The following is a 19,777-nucleotide window of genomic DNA, read 5'->3' on the forward strand; positions in this document are numbered from 1 at the left end:
AAGCCTTGTTGAGTTGAGTTATGTCATTCCTTTGGAATAAAGACTGGATCATGCTAAAGTTGGGCAACAATAGGCAATGTAACTCTACCCTTAAGTACTGGTATGAAACTTAATATGACCTCCAGTATAGAACCTGAGCAGAATCAGCTCTTAGATATTCACTTTGAGACATATTGAAGCTTTTGTCATTGCTCTACTAGAGTCAAGGCATTTTCACATAGAAAGACTGCTTCTATCCTGATCCAAAGCATGTAAGGAGAAGCATACTTTCTCCTGGCAATGTACAGGCAATCAAACATGGGCTATAAGAAAATTTTTACTAACAGATTCACCTAATATTGAGACAATTTGATAAATATATGTGATTATTGAAAACAATTCTATCTAATACCATCAGTTATTGTTGAACATTACAAAATAAGATAAATCTACAAAGACCTGCTTCATCAAAGCTTGGAAGAGACTTTTGATTCTTGAAAGTTATAACAACTGCTCACAAGCTCTGACAGGTTCTGTCATGTTTGAAAAAAGCTCTAAGCTACAGAAATAGATTGACTTTAATTCTGAAGATCAGAATTGCTAAATATGGAGACTCTTATCACCTGTGTTCTGGCTACTTGGGTGATATTCATAGTGAATGGTTTTGGATCTGGAGGGAAAAATGAATTAAAATACTACCTCAACCTCTTCCTGGCTATATGACCCTGGGCCATTCACTTAACTTCTCTCAGCACGGGTTTCCTCATCTGTAAAATGGGGATGATAATATTATTTGCATAATAGGTATCAAATGAGATATCAATTATTTATAGAGTGCTTTAAAGTTTGGAATGCACTTTTTTATATTAATTCTGGATGAAATGAGATACAACAACAATAATAGCATTTATATAATGATTTAAGATTCACAATGCACTTTACATATGTTAGCTATTGATTTTCACTACCATAAGAAAAAGGTGCAATTGTTTTCACCACTTTACAGATAAGGAAACTAAGGCATAGAAAGGCTATATGATTTACCGAAACTCACGTGACAAGTGGAGGTATCTGAGGCTGGATTTGAACTCAGGTCTTCCTGACTCCAAATCCTGCACTTTATCTCCTATGCCATCTCTCAGTCTTTTCATATGTGAAGTAAAGTACTTTGCAAGGCTCAAAGTGCTATGTTAGTGAGAAGCCTCAGCAGTAGCAGCAGTAATGGATTCTTTGGGCAACACAATATATCAGAGCAGCATTTTTTTCTTTGTGACAAATAACCCTAGCTAATATTTACTCAGCTCTCTATGGTTTGCAAAGTGTGTCCATCACAAGCCTGTGTTAAAGAAGTGTATTATAGTGAAAAGAGCACTGGGCTTAGAACAAAAAGATTCAGACCTCAGTCCTGACTCTACCACTTACTAGCACTCTGAAAAAAAACACTTGATTTAAATGAATTAAGCCTGTTGAGTATCCCCTGACAAATCTTGTATGTAGTCTGACAGGCAACTTGACATCTTCCTGTGTTTTGTGATGGGATTACAAGATTACCTTTCGATTTAGATTACTATGCCACAGGGCTTGTATATGCTTTTTCTGGTCTCCCTACAATCTCCAATTCCCTGGTGGTACTTCAAATCATTCTGTGAAGATGAAAGGACAAATGAGAGTCATGGAATAGGGGAGCAAGGCGGGGGGGGGGGCAGGAATCCTATTCTTTCATCAATATGATGTGGAAGACTGTCTCCTTAACTACTATCCCTTCAAAATCTTTATTCTGTTTTCACTTGGTGCCAGTTAAAATGATTTGATGCTTCTCTAAGAGTGAAAATTTTCACTTTTTAAACAAGTTCATTAACAAAAAGTGCCTTTGTAGAAGTCTATATTCTTATTGACAAATGTAACAGGAAATGCAAACTATAAAGAGACATAACAACAGGAAAATATTTCTTAAAATTTGCTCAAAATTGAAGGAAAAAGATGATTTTCTGTATTAATTCATGAAATATCTTGACATGCTTCTAGAGAATGAGAGCTAGTATGAATGAGTGGAAATAACCATTAACTAAGAGTTAGGGAGTTATGGGGCATAAACACTGATCTCAGCCTGACTACCTACTATCTATTGGAACACAGACAGGTAAGTCATTGAATATATCTGGACTTCAATTTCTTAGATGGTCATATTCTATGATTAGAGAATTAGAAGACCATCTCGAAAATAAATTGAGTTTAAGTCACCATCTTGCTTATCTTAGACATGTGGTAAACATTGTTGATCAACTGATTAAAAGCAAAGCATGCATCTTAGGACATAAAGGGGTTTCTCACTTCTTTGGACGGATATTTTGGGGTTTAATTTCAATCAAGGATAGGGAAGAAGTCAATAGACAGTGTGATCAACTTCAGAGAAGAGAAATTTATAGGCTGACCTATTGTCTTCAACTGTATGAAATATTTTGAGAAATCTGCCATTCTTTCAATGAAGCCTTCATTAAATGCCTACATGCCAGGCATCACTCTTGGTGCTGAGGGTATGGTTATTGTTGTTCAGTTATTTAAGTGTGCTCAACTCTTTGTGACCCCATTTAGGGTTTTTGGCAGAGATATTGAAGTGGTTTGCCATTTCCTTCTCCAGCTCATTTTACAGATAAGAAAATTGAGGCATACAGGGTTAAGTGACTTGCCCGGGATCACAGTTAGGAAGCATCTGAGGTCAAATTTTTACTTAGGTCTTCCTGACTCCAGTTCCAGTGTTCTATTCACTGCACCATCTAGCTGTCCAGATGTTGAGAGCACAAAGATAAAAATTAAACAATCATTGTTCTCAAGAAACGCATGGGGAGGGGATATAGCATGTACACAGATGATCTGAGGAGTGTGGGGCAGGGAAACTAATAGTTGGGGTAAAGGATAGAGGAATCAGGCGCTTTCACAAATGATTCCAGAATTTCAGAGTTCCTATTTTATCTTCCACACTACTTCTTTTTTTTTTATGGTTGTTGTTTTTTAAATTTTTTAAATTTAAATTTTTTTTTCAGTTTTCAAATTCTTTATTAACTTTTGATTTCTGTCATTCATTTCTGCAAGATTTTGAGTTACAAATTTTCTCCCCATATTTCCCCTACCCACCGCCCCAAAATAGCAGTCCCACAGGATATCCCCTCCTCCAATCTGCTCTCTCCCATATCTTCTCCCATAACCCCTTTGACTTTTTCAGTAGGGCATGGTGGATCTCTATGCCCCAGGGCCTGTATATCTTATTCCCCAATTACATGTAAAATAGTATCAATAATGGTATATCAAACATTTGATTTTAAAACTTTGAATTCCAGATTCATTCCCTTCCTCCCTTGTCACCTAACCTTACTGGGAAGATAAGCAGTTCAGTATAGATTGTACATGTGTAGCTATGCAAAACATTAACATAGAAGATATATTGTAAAAGACTGACTATATTTCCTTCCCTCCTATCCCACCTCCCACTTGTTCTATTCTCTACTTTGATCCCATCCCTTTTCAAAAGTGGGTGCTTCCAACTTCCCTCTCCCCACATCCTGCCCTCCCTACCATCATTCTCCCTCTCATCCCCTTTCCCCCTATTCTCCTGTAGAGTGAGATACCCTATTTAGTGTGTATGTCATTTACTCCCCAAGCCAAATTCAATGAGAATAGGGTTGACCCATTCCCTTTTGCCTTCCTATTCTTCCCCTCCATTGTAACCATTTTCCTTTGCCTCTTCTATATGAGATAGTTTACCCCATTCTGTCGCTCCCCATCTCCTCTCATTATATTCCTCTCTCACCTCTTAATTTCACCTTTTAGGTATCATCTCTTCCTATTAAATTGGTCCTGTGCCCTCTATCTATGTATACTTGTAAACATATATACACACATTCACATATGTATTCATAAGCCCATATACCCTCCAATATAGACATATATATTCTCTTCAACTATTTTCATACTGAGAAAAGTTTCATAAGTTACAATTATCATTTTTCCATGTAGGAATGCTAATAGTTCAACTTTGATAAGCTCCTTATGATTTCTTTTCCCTGTTTACCTTCTCATGCTTCTCTTGCTTCTTGTATCTGAAAGTCAGATTTTCTATTCAACTCTGGTTTTTTCATCAAGAATTCTTGAAAGTCCTCTATTCCATTGAATGATCATAATTTCCCCTGAAACATGACACTCAGTTTTGCTTGGTAGGTGATTCTTGGTTTTAATCCCAGCTCCTTTGACCTTCGGAATATCATATGCCAAGCCCTTTGATCCCTCAGTGTAGAAGCTGCCAGATCCTGAGTTATCCTGATTGTGTTTCCACAATATTCAAATTGTTTCTTCCTGGCTGTTTGTAATATTCTTTCCTTGATCTGGGAATTTCAGAACCTGGCTAAAATATTCCTAGGAGTTTTCTTTTTGGGATCTTTTTCAGGAGGTGATCAGTGGATTCTTTCAACCTCTATTTTGCCCTCTGGTTCTAAAACATCAGGGCAGTTTTCTTTGAGAATTTCTTGGAGGATGATTTCTAGGTTCTTACTTTGATCATGGCTTTCAGGTAGTCCAATAATTCTTAAATTATCTCTCCTGGATCTATTTTCCAGGTTAGTGGTTTTTCCAGTGAGATATTTCACATTGCCTTCTATTCTTTCATTTGTTTCATTTGATCTGTTTAACAGCATCTTGATTTCTCATAAAGTCATTAGCTTCCGTTTGCTCCAATCTAATTCTGAAGGAATGATTCTCCTCAGTGAGCTTTTAAGATTCTTTTTCCATCTGGCAAATTCAGCTTTTTAAGGCATTCTTCTCCTCATTGCCTTTTTTAAGCCTCTTTTGCCATTTGAGTTAGTTTATTTTTAAGGTGGTATTTTCCTCATTCAGGCTGTTGACTCCCTTTTTGTAATTTCCTTGCATCATTCTCATTTCTCTTCCCAATTTTTCCTTCACTTCTCTTCTCTATAATCTGTAACCAGCTCATATTTTCCTTTGTAGCTTTTGGTGCAGGAGTTCTGACTTCACTGTCTTCCTCCTGTCCCATGCTTTGATTCTTTTTGTCCCCAAAATAGGAGTCTAATGTTGGATTCTTCTGTTTGCTTTGCTTCCTTTGCCTGGGCATGTTGCCACTCAATTACTTGACTTTTGGGCTTTTTGTCACAGTAGGACTGCTACTAGACAGGGGAGCTTCCTAGGAAACACTGGGGTTTTCTCAGCTGCCAGAGGGATTAGTTGGGTGCCCTCTCTGAAGCCTCCACAGACTCTGGCAAGCTGGTCACACACCCCAGGACCTCTACCCTAGACCACGATCCAGATCTAAGCAGGTTAAAGCAAGAGCAATTATCCCTCAGACTGGTGCTTGGACCCCTACACTCTGCAGTCCAAGAGCTGAAGCTGCCACATGGCAGCAGCTGCACCACAGCCCTCAGTGGCTTCTCACCCTGGGGGCAAAAGCTGATGCACTCCCAACTACTGGGTCCCAAAGTCCATAGTGCACTGACCTCTCACTTTGTACTTTGCTTCTATGTGTTGATAAATCTGGACTGCCACAGCTGCTGGTGATCTGGAGTCCCTCCAGCCGGTGGTTGGTCAGGCCTGCCCTGGAGATAAAACCTTGGTGTGGAGCTGGGCTCAGCTCCCAGAGCACTATGCTGGCTGATTCCTGTCGGCCTGCTGGGCTGTCCTCAGTGGGAGGTGAGCTTCTCTGTGTCATTTTGTGGGTTCTGTAGCTCCAGCATTTGTTCAGAGTTCCCCTTTTACATGGATTGGAGGTGGTGAGAGCCAGAGCTGCATGGAGGTCCTGTTTCTACTCTGCCCCATACTATTTCTAAAAGCATCAGTGCTCTACTAAAAAAATATCAAAGGTTCTTACTGCCCCTAGGATAAAATACAAATTCCTCAGTTTGGAATTTAAAGCCCTACAGTGTAGGACTTACACAGTTTGAGAGCAATGTGCCTTTTATATACTTATTTCCACATAGTCCCCCTCACTCTCTTTCCCAAACTCAGGATTTTATCTCACTTCTGCCTCTGTACCTTTTTCACAGGATGTCTCCTCCTCCATGCTTATAATGAACTTCCCCCTCATTACGATTCAACTACTGTGCCACCTCCTTCCTGAAGCCTTTCTTGATCTTCCTGGTTTTTAGTAGGATGTAGCCTGGTACAATATGGAAAGAGGAGTCTGGGGTGGGGACACACACAGCACTGGGTCTGGAGTCAAATTTCTCCTCTGATACTAAGTGTATCCTATAGTATTCTGACACTACATGTGATGTTAAGCAAGTCAGTTAACTTTCCTGGGTCCCAATTTCCATTATCTGTAAGGTTTTTTTTTTTTTCTCACCAGCATAATTAAGCTGACCAAGAATATTAATAGCCTATTTTTATATCTAAGCATAATCAGAATTGGGGGCATGTAAAACTTTAATCAGGTTGTCTTTTTTTTTAATGCCCCCTGTGCTCTGGATTTGATTTGTATCATCCTATATCAGAAGTGAATAAGATTGTATATTAAACTCTTACCACTAGAAAATGCCCCCTTTTTTTGCACTCATTGACAATGCATTCTTTGTGTAATTTTCTAAAATGAAGTCACTTCAAGTTATATGAACGACCTCCCAATTATCAAAACTAAGGGGGACATTTTTGGCATGTTTAATTTATTTATTTACCAAATAAAGATCAGTGGCTCCAATTTTTTTTTACATCTCTAAGAAATGCTTTCTTCTTTATAGTTTACCCAATTACATCAAGATATGGGAGCTATTCTTATTTAAAGTCAGTCAAAAATTCTTAAGGTGAGGATTTGATTAATAAATATATATTAGGAACATAAAAATACAATTATCCTGTATTTAGCTGTTTACATGTTAAAAAACAAAGCCTGTCTTTACTCATCTTTGCTTTATTCATTTTCATTTTACTATCCTTGAAGTTAGGAAGAATTTAAGAAATATTTGGTGAATTTAATCAACAGTTAAATTTGTTTTATTTCCCTATATTCAAGCATATATACTTATTATGTACTATGAAATGAGTCAGTAAAGTGCGTTGTTAAGGTGTTGATTCCTTTCGAGTCCCAGAGTCCATCTCATACATGACCAAGAATCCTATTCATAACCTCCTCAACAGGTGGCCTTCCAGCTTGCAGACCTCTCCTGAGAGGCAACAGCTCCATCTTGGGAAGATCATTAACCTTTTAGACAGTTTTAATTGTTAGGAAATTTATACTATATTGAGCAAAAATTTGACTTTCTGCAACTTGAAAATTTTAATAACTCAAGAGAAAACATATCTATAAGAAAAAAACCAATAATCAGATCATAAAGCAAATCTCAGTGAATTCTTAGGGTCATTCATTAAAGTAATCAAACTTGTTGATTCAATATACTGACCAGTCATGTCTGGACCCTGTGTCTAACCTACTAATTGCAAGGTCTTGAACTAAGTCTCTGGTTAAGCATATAATAGTAATCAATTCAATTCAATCCAACAAATATCAATTTGATTCTTAATATGTGTAAGGGGTCCTAGGAATTTTTTTTTAAATAAGAGAAAGGAAGGAAGAAAAGGAAAGAAGGGGAAAATGGAAGGATGGAAAAGAGAAAGGAAGAAAGGGTGAAGAAAAGAAAGGGAGAAAAGAAGAAAGGACAGAAGGAGGAAAGAAAGGATGGAAGAAAAATGGATAGAAGGGAGAGAAAAAGGAAGGAAAGAAAATAGGAAGGAAGGAATAGAACAGTTCCTGCTTTCAGGGGTTTTTATTCTGCTTCAGGGGAATAGGGGGATTAAAATATGCATATAGCTAATTGTAATACAAGGTAGAAAATAATGAAGAAAAAAGGAGGGATTAGACAAAATAATCCAGAAATACTTGAAGGACAGAGCATTATTATTTCAAGATGATCAAAGGAGGCCAAAAGGAGTCTTAAAAGGAGAAAAGAGATATGTATGGCAGAGGGATGCTAAGTAATATATTTCTCTGAGGGATGGTTTTACACAGTGCCTAGCCCATAGTAGGTACCCAATGTAAGTTGAATAAATGGATGGTGAAGGCAGGAGATAGTACATATAGCTCATGTAATACCTAAACCTTGAAGGCAAATAAGGAAGATGTAAGGTGATAAGGGAGGAGCATACTCTACATATGGGGGAATGACCTGCATAGATTTGTAGAGGTGGGAAATAGAAAGTCAAGTTTAAGAATTCTGGTTCATCTGGAACACAGAATACATGAAAAGGAATCATGGGAAATGAGATTGTGAAGGTAGATAGGAATCAGACTGTGAATAGCTTCCTGAAAGGTAACTGGGTATAGGAAGTGCGGGGGGGGGGGGGTTAAAATCACTGGGTTGTTGTTGTTTTTTAAAGCAGGGAAATGAAATTATTAGATAGTGCCTTTGGAAGATAATTAACTTTTTTGGACAGCTTTAATTGTTAGGAAGCTTATAATTTATTGATTCAAAATCTGACTCGGCAACTTTAACATTTTAAATAATCACTCTGGAGAGAGCATATCTATGAGAAAAAAACCACAAGAATCAAATCATAAAGGAATCTCAGTGAATTCCCAGGGCCATTCATTATAGTAATATCAACTTGTTGATTCACCAAAATAAAAAAAAAAGAAATGGACTTAATTGAAGGAGGAGACTTTGGGGTTTGACCAAAGAACATGCTGAACTATGTGGAAATTAAACCCTGGACTAGGCAAACCAAAGAAGTCTGGGGGATTTTCGGCCCTAATCAATGATGGTGAGACAAGGGCCCAGATAGCCACTTATACTTATTTAGTACTTTAAGGTTTGGAAAGCACCTTCTTGCCAAGAAGCTTATTATTTAGGTAGTGAAAGAATCATGCGCCCCCCCCCCCTGCTGAGAGAACTAATGTGATTTATCCAGCTTCCACAAGAAAATAGACAACTCTCTCTCCTTAAAAGTTAAGCTATTTACGTGGCTCAGTGGACAGAGAACTCAAGAAGACCTAAGTTTGCTTCTGGCTTCAGCCACTTACTAGCTGTGTGATCCTGGGCAAGTCACTTAACTTCTGTTTACCTCAGTCATCTGGGGAAGGAAATGACAAATCAATGTAGTATCTTTGCCAAGAAAACCCCATGGAAAATACTGGCATGCTGTGGTTCATAGGGATATGAAGAGGCAGACAAGACTGAATGACCAAACAACAGCAAAAGTAGTTGGGTAGGCAAGATAGACTCCTAGAAGCATGGATCTAAAGCTGTAAGGGACTTCAGAGACCAGCTAATCTAACCTCCATCAAATCCAGCCCAAGGAGGTCAAATTACTCATCCAAGGTCACCCAGGTAGTAACAATCCTTCAGGATTTGAAGCTCGGCCTTTTTCCTCCAAAGCGAAGGCCTTTTCTAGTGAACCATGGTGCTCCTTAAAGTTCCTTCCAGATACATGATTCTATGGATTTGAAATTTTAGCAGCAAAATGTTCCATGCTTTTCCCTCTTATTTTATATAATTGTTAAAATCTAAGAATTTTCATTAGTGAGTACATTTAACTTACACCCTAATCAATCAACAATTATAGTAACAGATCTCTGTTAACAAACCCATTGGGAATGCAGCTCTTTTATAACAGAGTTGGCTAAGTTAAAAAGAACAACACAAAAATAAATACATCTTGAGAAACAAAATTGTTCAGCTTCACCGTTATGGACTAGTACCAAAATACTTCGGCATATGGCTTCCGTTAAGTCCCCATAGGTAAACATCAGCAAGGTTAAACAAGGCATAGTAATAATATCTTCCAAGGTTGTCTTGGGTATTTCCACCCTCCCTTTCACTTCAAGTGTCTAAATTCCTCCCACTCTTTTCAGCTACTCTCTCTTATTTGAGCTAGAACTGATCCGTTAGTTATTTGCATGGTTTTGACTGATTGGCTGATTATACTTCATGCTAAATGCATTTTAGCCAATGTACTTTAACTTACCAAGTATTCCATTTTTCAGACTCATCCTCCCCCCAACTGTGAAAGGAAAATATTTTCCCTTTGACAAAGAAATTTTATAAATCATAGAGGGGAAATGTGAAGGGGAGCAGGTATACCCCTAAAATCATATTAGTCTTTCTGGTAAGTCCAGCTTTGAAGGTAAACTGTAGCAAGAGAAAGCTCAAATAGCAGCAGGAATACATTTTCTGGCTTTGAAAATATGAAGCACAAATCCTTTTTTTAAAAAATTCATGTTCCAACTTACAAAACAGAGAATATAATTATTTTCAGCCAAAAGTCTGTAGTAGCAGATTTTTCTCTTTCTTTTCTTTCTCTTTCTTATTTTTTTGAGAAAGAGAGACAGGAGGGGAAAAAAAGAAAGGAGAAGACTGCAGAGATAGCTGAGGACAAAAGAAACAGTAATTATTTGAAAAAAGATTCCATTATCATGTCTCTTGTCTATTGCGAACACAAGCACTGCAGGCGACCCATTCATGTGTTATGTAACTGCTCACTTTTTAAAACTTTCATTGTTATCTTTTTAAAGGAAGGTTAACCATACAGTGTTTTAAGGAAATGGAAAAATACAATCTTTTATCTTTGAAAATATCTTCCTTTATAGATTTCGCCAAAGTAATAGCCAACCTATCACTAGAAATGCTGACAGTGTGAATACCTTGACTCATATGTAAGGCTCACATACTTGTTAAGAGAAGAAAATGTGATGAATTTTTTTTAATCTAAAGAAAACTTAGAGGTAAATTTAATAATGAATTTAGCATAAATGTACAGTGTACTATTAATACCCTACCTCAAGTTTCCCTTCTCTCCACTGCCTAACAATTCTAGCCTATACTTGATTCTCTTCTTTTGGAAATTTATTGAGCTATTGCCTTATATCTGTTGGAAAATGGATTTGGAGTCAGAGGACTTGAGTTCAAATTCTAGCTCTTCTATTGACTCTCTGTGCGACTTTGAGTAACCTCTGCGCCTTTGATTCCACATCTGTAAAAAAAAAAAAAGTGATTTGAATAGAAGATCTCTACTAGCTCTAGGACTAGGTTCATAAAGCTCCTATGTACTTGGACAGGATAATTTTATTGTACACTGTCTGTATCCCTGTTTCATTTGTAATAGGTAGTACTGTGTCCCCAACTAGGATATAAGAAAGTAGAGTCTGTATCACATGCTGCTTCTGATTTCTCCACAGTACAAAGTACATAGGAAGCATTTAATATGTACTTTTTTTTCTTATGTGAAAGGAGGAATCAAATCAGAATAACAGTAAATGTTTTTACAGAGCATCCAAAAATTCTTAATTTAGTTTTAAACTTTAATAACTTCAAAAGCAGAAACTGTATGGAATCAACAAAAAAATTTGAATGAGTTAATATTTTTTTAAATATTGAAGTTTCTCATTAAAATTTAACATAACCAATGCCTAACACTATATATCATTCCACTACTTTCAAACTTGGTAAAAAAAAAAACTTTTATCAGCTGTTACTCAGTGAGTGAAAGGATTACATTTGTAAGCCTAGCCTTAAAATAATCCAAAGAATGAGGTTCTGATGCATAAACAAAAGTTTTAACATGGCCCCACACGCAAAAGCCTAATGAAGACAGATCCAGAGACTGAGGCACTGAGCAGGAAATCCTCTTCTACCAATTCTACGGTCAGCTAGCATCGAGAAATTCTTGCCTACTCAAGGTCCAATGAAAGACGACTGCCACATCTTGTTAAAATTATAATCTTAAATTAATTATTAAAAATTCTGACAATTAAATAAGAGTAAGAGATACTTGTGTATTTATACTTTCAAATGATTTTTGTAAGTTTATAGCATTTATACTTTGTAAATTATTAAAGCTTAAAATTAAACTAAGACTTTTGGGACAACCTGTATAATTCTGTAAGAAATGTTTACAATTCCATTTACATATATTATTTCTCTTTATCCTCAGAACATCCCTGGGAGATATGATATTATTATCTCCATTTGCAAAGGAGGAAACAGATAGAAGATAAGTTATTTGTCCAATGTCAGAAAGCTAGTAAATTTCTGAACCAAAATTCAACTTCAGGTATTCCTGACTCCAAGTCCTGAGTTCAATTCACTAAACCACCCCAATGGCTCTAAAATGATCTCCTTTCTCTAAGGATAACAGTATGGAACAGAAATTGGGGGAGAAAATAGGAAGGAAATAATAAGATATAGGACACTAGTTAGAGATAGGCCTAGAAAAAATAAAATAGCAAATGGGGAGATAGATAGAAAGAACCAAATACTACAACTACTACTATGACTAGGACTACTACTACTGCTACTGCTACTACTACTATTACTACCACCACCACCACTACTACTACTTAGTTGTTGTTCACTTGTTTCAGTTGTGACCAATTCTTCATGGCCATATCTGGGTTTTCTTGGCAACCATACTGAAGTGGTTTGCCATTTCCTTCTCTGGCTCATTTTACATATGAGGAAACTGAGGTAAATAGGGTTAAGCAACTTACTCAGGGTTACATAGCTAGTAAGTGTCTGATGCTGGATTTGAACTCAGGTCTTCCTGACTCCAGGCCTGGCACTCTCTCCACTGTGCCACCTAACTGACCACCATCACTACTACTATCATTACTATATATGATTATAGTGCTTTTGGCAATCTACTAAATACTAACTCATTTTATCCCCATGACAATCCTGAGAGATAAGTGTCATTATTGTACCCATTTTACATATAAGGAAACAGAGACAGAAAGAAGTTAAGAGACTTCCCTGGGTAGACACAGCTTGTATCAGAGACCAGATTTGGACTCAGATCTTTCTGAGCCATATCTAAAATTCTACCCACTGGACTACCTATCTGTCCCTTGGGCCAGGTGGTTTAATGCTAAACTCCCTCTTAAACTCCAAGGGAAGAATTAAGGTCAGTGACCTTACAAAATAATTTTTAAATACCATTCTAAATAGGACTGGAATTTGTCTTATTTCTTTTAGCCTCAGTTTCCCCATTTGTAAAACAGAGGATAATGACATTTATATTGTCTATACTTGACATTTCAGGATTCTTGTGAGTAAAGGACTTGTACTATATGAACCTTGACAACATGGGAAGGATGATGATGAAAATACTGATGAAGATGATGATGATGATGACAGTAATGATGATGATCTCTTGTGTTTGGTGATGCCACACTGATTTACTTGTCATAGAAGTATCTTCTGTGTTTATTGTTTATAAGATTTTAGTATTATACAATGTTAGAAATTCAAAGGATGTTAAAAAGCAGGGAAAGACCTCCTACAGAAGGTGGAATTTGAATAAAGTGTTAACCTTACATGTATAATCACAATAAAATTGCTTGCCTTCCCAAGAAGAGATGTGTGGGAGGGAGGGAGAGAATTTGAACTCAGACTTAAAAAAATATCATTAAAATTTTTTACATGTAATTGAGAAATATTAAATAAGATAAATAAAATTTTATTTTTTTTTAAATCAAGAGTCTTAAAGGAAGCTAGTAGTTGGAGATGAAAAGAATTCCAGCCATGAGGAAAAGCTATTGAAAAGGCACAGGGAGAACAATTAGAAGGCTAATGAAAGTCCAGGGGATAGATGGTGAAGGCCTGAACTAGGGTGGTGTCTATATGAATGGAAAGGAGGGGAGATACATAAGAGATGTTACAAAATTAGAAATGATAATACTTGGCAATAGATTGGATATGTGTGGTGAGTGAGACAGAACAAAGCATGATTCTGAAGTTAGGAGTCTCAGTGACTGGGAAGATGATAGTGCCCTCATTAGTAGTAATGAAGATTAGAAGATGGGAAAGGTTTTGGGGGGAAAACTTGTATGTTCTATTTGAGACATATTGAATTTGAGATGTCTATGGGACATACAATCCAAAATGTCCAAGAGACAGTTGATGATGAGGGACCGAAGCTCAGGAAAGAGAGCAGAATATATATATATATATATATATATATATATATATATATATATATATATATAGTTCTGGGAATCATCTGCATCGAGATGAAAATTGAACCCATAGAAGGTGATGAGATCACCGGTGAGATATTACAGACCAAAAAGAAAGGACAGTCAAGGGCAGAGCCTTATGTGAAACCCACAGGTTTTGTTTTTATTTTTGGATCTGACATGGAAAAAGAATTTGCAAAGGAGACTGAGATAGAGTGATACAAGAGATAAGAAGAGAGATTTGTGTAATGAAAACCCAGAAAGGAGAGAGTATTTAAGAAAAGAGTGAGATTGACAGGATGAAAGTTGGCAGAGAGATGAACAATTAGGATTGAAAAAGGCTACTTGATTTGGCAATTAAGAAATCACTGTTAATTTTGGAGAGAGTAGTTTAAGTAGAATATGGTGATATGACAGACTGAAGTGAGAGAGTAGGAAATGGAGGCATTAAGTGTAGATGGCTTCCAAGGAGTTTAACCATGAAGTGGAGTAAAGATAAAGATAAAGTGGATGATAGTTAGCAGGAGTGATCAAATGAAATGATGGCTTTCACACCTAGAGGAGAGACAGGTATTTCTCTGCATTTGTAGGCAGCAGAGGAGGAAACTCCAGAGAGGGATCAATGACTGAAGAGAGAGAATGAGAAAATCCAAGTTCATTATCATTATATTTCAGGTCTTACATAATCTACTACCAACTTAATTGCCCAGGCATATCTCCTGCCTTTTTCCAATATCCTACCTCACCTCCAGTCAACCTAGTCTATGAAGTAAGTGTTTAATGATGCTTACTGATTAATGGTTGATTGATTATAAGCAAGTGCAGGAGTTTAAAAGCCTTCATCTGTGTCAAAAAATGGTAACTTTGTAGTTGTGATTGAATGGAGAGTAACAGGGGATAACTTTGATTTCAATCTGAAAATGAGGAGATGGAATCAAGGCATATGTAGAAGGTTTGGAATGGTCAAAGAGTTGAGGAAAGAAAGAGAAAGTAAAGGGTGATCTCATAGAGTTTTGAGATAAAAATAACGGAAGAAGAATATCAGGTTGAATGGCCTCAGTCGTCTCAATAAGAGAGTCAAGGGTCTCAGCTGAAAGGAGAAGGGGAAGGGCTGCTATGGGAAACTTGAGGAGAGAAGAGAAGGTTTAGGACTGTATCTTGGGAGAGCAAGATGGGGAATCAATTAGGGAGGAATAAAAAGATGTGCCTTGATTCAGTGAGGACTAGCCTAACTGAAGTTCAATAACATAAACTTATAACATACCTATTTAGAATGATTGGGTGACTCACTCCAATTCTATATAAGTAGGACCACAGGAGGCAAATGGTGGGAGTAATCAAGAGTTATGGTCTGGCAAGTGAAGTGATGGTAGGACAAGGGGTTAGGGATTAGTGAACAGAGGACTGTGTATAGTTGAACTGACTGAGATTGGGGGGAAGTAGAAAAGTGAAGTCTGAGCAGTGGCAAGAGTCTAAGAAAGTATTGAAAGATAAAAAATTTAGAGGTATCTGTGAGGATGAAGAATAGGTTTAGAAAGGATGAGGTATGTGGATAAACAGAATAATAGGAAGTTATGATCAAATAGGCCATATACTGAAAACTGTAGGGGGGATTTGATTAATTCATAAGCAAATATGATATGATGGAAATAATATTGGATGGAGTCAGAGGAACTGGCTTCAATTCCTGGATCTATCACTCTCACATTCTCATGTGAGAAATTGGGTGATAAACCCATTATCTTCTTTGGTCTTCAGGTACCTTCATCAATAAAATACTACTTTGTCTACTAAATGGTTACTTAATCTGTAAGATCCCTGTCAGCTCTAAAACATAAAATCCAAGATTACATGCCTATACAAAGTTTGGTTATAACATTTTCTTGTCCTACACAAAATTAGAAATTGTCCTTGGCTACTCCTGCCCCTATCAGAACCCTCATTTGTATTTTGTGACATGAGGTAAATTAAGGGTGCTCCCAATAAAGCATGTTTTCCTTCACTGTTGCATACCAGTAAGACTGTGTTACTATGTACCAAAACTTGGAATTTCCCCTGTCATAGGAAACCCAGCATCATAAAATTCAATTCTATGGAATTTTTGGCATTAAAAATGTAGTTAGATCACTGTTAATTATAATGATCAAATTTGGTCCTAAAGAAAAAAATGAAAAAAAACAAATCCCCTTCCTTTTTGTTTTTTTGGAAGGGGGAGGGCAGGGCAATTGGGGTAAAGTGACTTTCCCAAGGTCACACGGTTAGTAATTGCTAAATGTCTGAAGCCACATTTGAACTCAGGTCCTCCTGATTCCAGGGCTGGTGCTCTACTCACTGCGCCACCTAGCCTCCCCCCTTTCCTTTCTTAACAAGTGGAGAACTACTGGTATAGAACTTTAGATAGCAATATATCAGTTGGTATACTAACTAGTTTTGCTGAACTGCTTATTTTTTCTCTTTCTTTTTTATTCCATGTTATAAGCAGAGATTATAAGTTTAGAGCTGGAAAGAGATCTGCAAGCCATTGAATCCTGCCTCCACATTTTATAGATGAGGAAATCTAGACTGAGAATGGATAAATGACTTTCTTAGGGTCACACAGCTAGTAACTACCTGAGGTGAGATTTGAACCTGAATGTTCCTGACTCCCTGGTTCAGTGCTTTATACACTGTTCTGTGATGATTTGATGAGTAGCGGTGGGGGGAAGTATATAATCATGAATGAAAGTGATGTAAAAGCAAAACAGATAAACACAATATAGTTAAATGCAGTCATACAAATTAATATGAAGTGTCTCCTGTGATGCCTCCTTGCACCATGAAGCTTAGGCACCTGCCTTCCTTTCTTACCCTTAGTTTTGGCCATGAAATTCTTTTCCTGCAGAATTGCCATTCAGTTTCCTCCCCCCCCCCCATTTCTTTACACTTTATATTATAGTGTCAGATGCAGAGGGAACCCTAAAGATTATCTATTATCCAACTCCCTCGTCTTAGAGGCTGTAGCAGCAAGCACCCCAGCGTCCCCAGGGTGGCTGCCAATACAGGTTCTTAGATCTGCTTTGATAAAGGAAAGCAATTCAAAATTGGTTAACAAGCTTACTTTAATCAGTCAAATATGTATCATTTACCTAGTTCAGGGGAAAAAGGTCAGCACCCTGAACTTCAGAGTATACAGACAGAATTATCAAGACAGAGAAACAGATCAAGTAGACAGATTTCCAAACTGTCCAACCATTACATCCATACCAAATCAACATCTGGGTTTTTCAAAGCCGGGGGGGCTCTCAACAACAGCTTCCCAAAGTCTCATCTGAACAAATCACACAACAGTTCTCAAAGTGAGCCCCAAAACAAAGCCTCAAATCGGGGTTTATATAGCTTTCTCCTGGCTCAGAGAATGTAACAACCTTCTGGACCCACTGGCCAATCAAAAAGTATCTACTGAAAAACAAGCCTCCCACCCCAGGCTCCAGGTGTACTTTAGCTTAGGGGCAGGGAAGATCTTAAAAATTTACATTCCCATTACAGAGGCCAAAACTGAGGCTCCAAGAAATTTAATGGCTACACCAAGGTCACACAGTAAATGACTGGCAGAGTTGGAATGACCCTTGTCTTAGGTGGTAGTATGGCTTGAGTATGGCTACACATGGAATTAAGATGATCTACATTCAAATTATGCCTCATACACTTACCACCATAAGCAGGAGGCCTGTTTATTACACATTTTGGCTGTGTGACTCTGGGCCAGCCATTTAACCTCTATTTGCCTCAATTTCCTCAGCTGTAGAAGGGGGATAATAATAACACCTACCTCACAGAGCTCTTGTGAGGATCAGATGAGATAGCAGATGTAAAATGATTTACAAACTTTAAAGTTTTATGTAAATGCTGTCTGTATGTGCTCTGTCTTGTACACCAGTTCCCGTCTCTTCCCTTCTATGTTTCCCTCAGTTTCCCTTGAGCTGCTCCTCCCCCACCCCATTTAGCTACTCTATGCTTACCTGGACACAGGGATGATTCTAAGACGGCTGAGCCCAAGTTCTGCACAGACCTCAGGCCAGAACTGCAAACATTCCAGCAGTTACCCTCCCTCTGGCTATGCCAGGCATGTGGACAAAGAACAGCTGCAGAGCTGCTATAGATGGCCTGGAGAATTCTTTGTCAATGACCAAAAACTACCCCTTAACTCCTGCCAGCTGTCTCCCTTTGTACACTGTGGAGTTCCAGGGTCATCAACAAGAGGGTGTGGATGTTATGACATAGTCATCACCACTGTGGAGGTCAAGTATAAGTCATGCTGGTTATGGCCACAGAGGAAATAACACTTTCCCCAGGAAGTGCTTTTACAAACATGAACAACTGTTTGTAAGTGTCTGTATTCTAGTGAATCATTTATATTATTTCTAAATCATTCTATGGACTGGTTTCATAAAATATCACTTGCTTTTGCTTCTTAAAGCAGGAACACAATTATTATGCTGGTCAATGGTTATCCATAGTATGATATCATTAGAAGGCTGTATGTGGGAGGGGACAGAAAGCTAACCTCAGTCAAGAAGACCTGAGCTGGAGACCTGCTTATGATACATTTTAGTTGTGTGACTCTAGGCAAGTCATTTAACTTTTCAGTGCCATAGGCTACTCTCTAACACAATGAGTTGCTGATTTGTCTTGGTGGAGAAGGGAGTTTCCATATATCAGGAATTCCCCATGGTAATGAAGTCATAGAACCAGGAAGAAAAATAATAACAATGATAGTTAACAACAAATTATAAATGAAAATTATGATAGTTATAATTTTCCTTACTTAAATGTTCAGTTAAATACAATTAGAAAGATGAGGTTTTTGATTTCTGGTTCAAGAGTACTCTTCTCTAAATCACAAAACTTTTCACTCTTGGTTCTCCTACCTCAATTTGGGCTTAACAATGAGGTATGCTGAGACAGTGAAAGGTTTGGAATTGTAGAAAAAGATACCATTGCATAACTTCTTTATATAATGAGGATCAGGATAATGATGATGCTATATGACAATGAAAACTGTGCATCACATGGCTGTAAAAATTTAACACCTGGGAAGCTAAGTAGCACTGTGAATAGAGCACCAGCCCTGGAGTCAGGAGGACCTAAATTCAAATCTGGCCTCAGACACTTAACACTTACTAGCCAGTGACCTTGGGCAAATCACTTAACCCCAATTGCCCTGCCCACCCCCCTCCAAAAAAAAGCATAAATAAATAAATAAGAATAAAAATTTAACATCTAATGAATGCCTAGCAAAACATGACCTGGTATACATGCATACATCATAAGCTTGTAGACTTTCCTCAACTGACAGGGTCCAAATCTTCACACTACAAATACTGATTTCAAAGAAAAGCAGAGAACATAACTGATAAAACTGTCCGCTTCTGGTATAGTTTATCAGAGACCCGACTGTTACCCATGATTGTCCTAACATTGACCCACAAGAAGCTAAGAATAAAAGCTTTTTATACAAAATAATTATATTCTCCAAACTATATGGAATGAAAAACTTTCACAACATAGAGACCTAGTGAAGGAGATCAGAAACATATGGGAATAGGTTGACATAGATATCATCACTGTTGCTCTCTCTGCTGCTGTAGTTGTAACAAGGATGCTTTCCACGAGCCTACAGAATATGACTACATGTCCTCCTATTTGTATGCAACTACAAAGAGTTGTTTTATTCACCTGTGGGATAATATTTGGAACCTAAAATATAAAAGAAAAATAGGATGAGCCTGTTCTATTTCTATCCAAAACCCACTGAAAAAGATGAAAACTAGATGATGGTAATGGTGACGATGGTGATGGAGGTGATGACAATAACAA

General features: G+C 37.5%; 1 long non-coding RNA gene across 1 annotated transcript in view; it reads right to left on the reverse strand.

Annotated features, from left to right (window-relative positions):
* The window catches only part of LOC138143509 (uncharacterized), a 174,019-nt gene extending 155,925 nt beyond the window's left edge, over positions 1-18,094 (reverse strand). Inside the window, exon 1 of the long non-coding RNA XR_011163706.1 lies at positions 17,920-18,094. This is a non-coding gene — a long non-coding RNA (uncharacterized lncRNA). The remainder of the gene's footprint in view (positions 1-17,919) is intronic.
* Between the last annotated feature and the right edge of the window lie 1,683 nt (positions 18,095-19,777).

This window comes from Petaurus breviceps, unplaced genomic scaffold, assembly GCF_028583685.1.
Source record: "Petaurus breviceps papuanus isolate PSGF00001 unplaced genomic scaffold, PetGlider_PUasm1.0 90644, whole genome shotgun sequence".
Classification (NCBI taxonomy): Eukaryota; Metazoa; Chordata; class Mammalia; order Diprotodontia; family Petauridae; genus Petaurus; species Petaurus breviceps.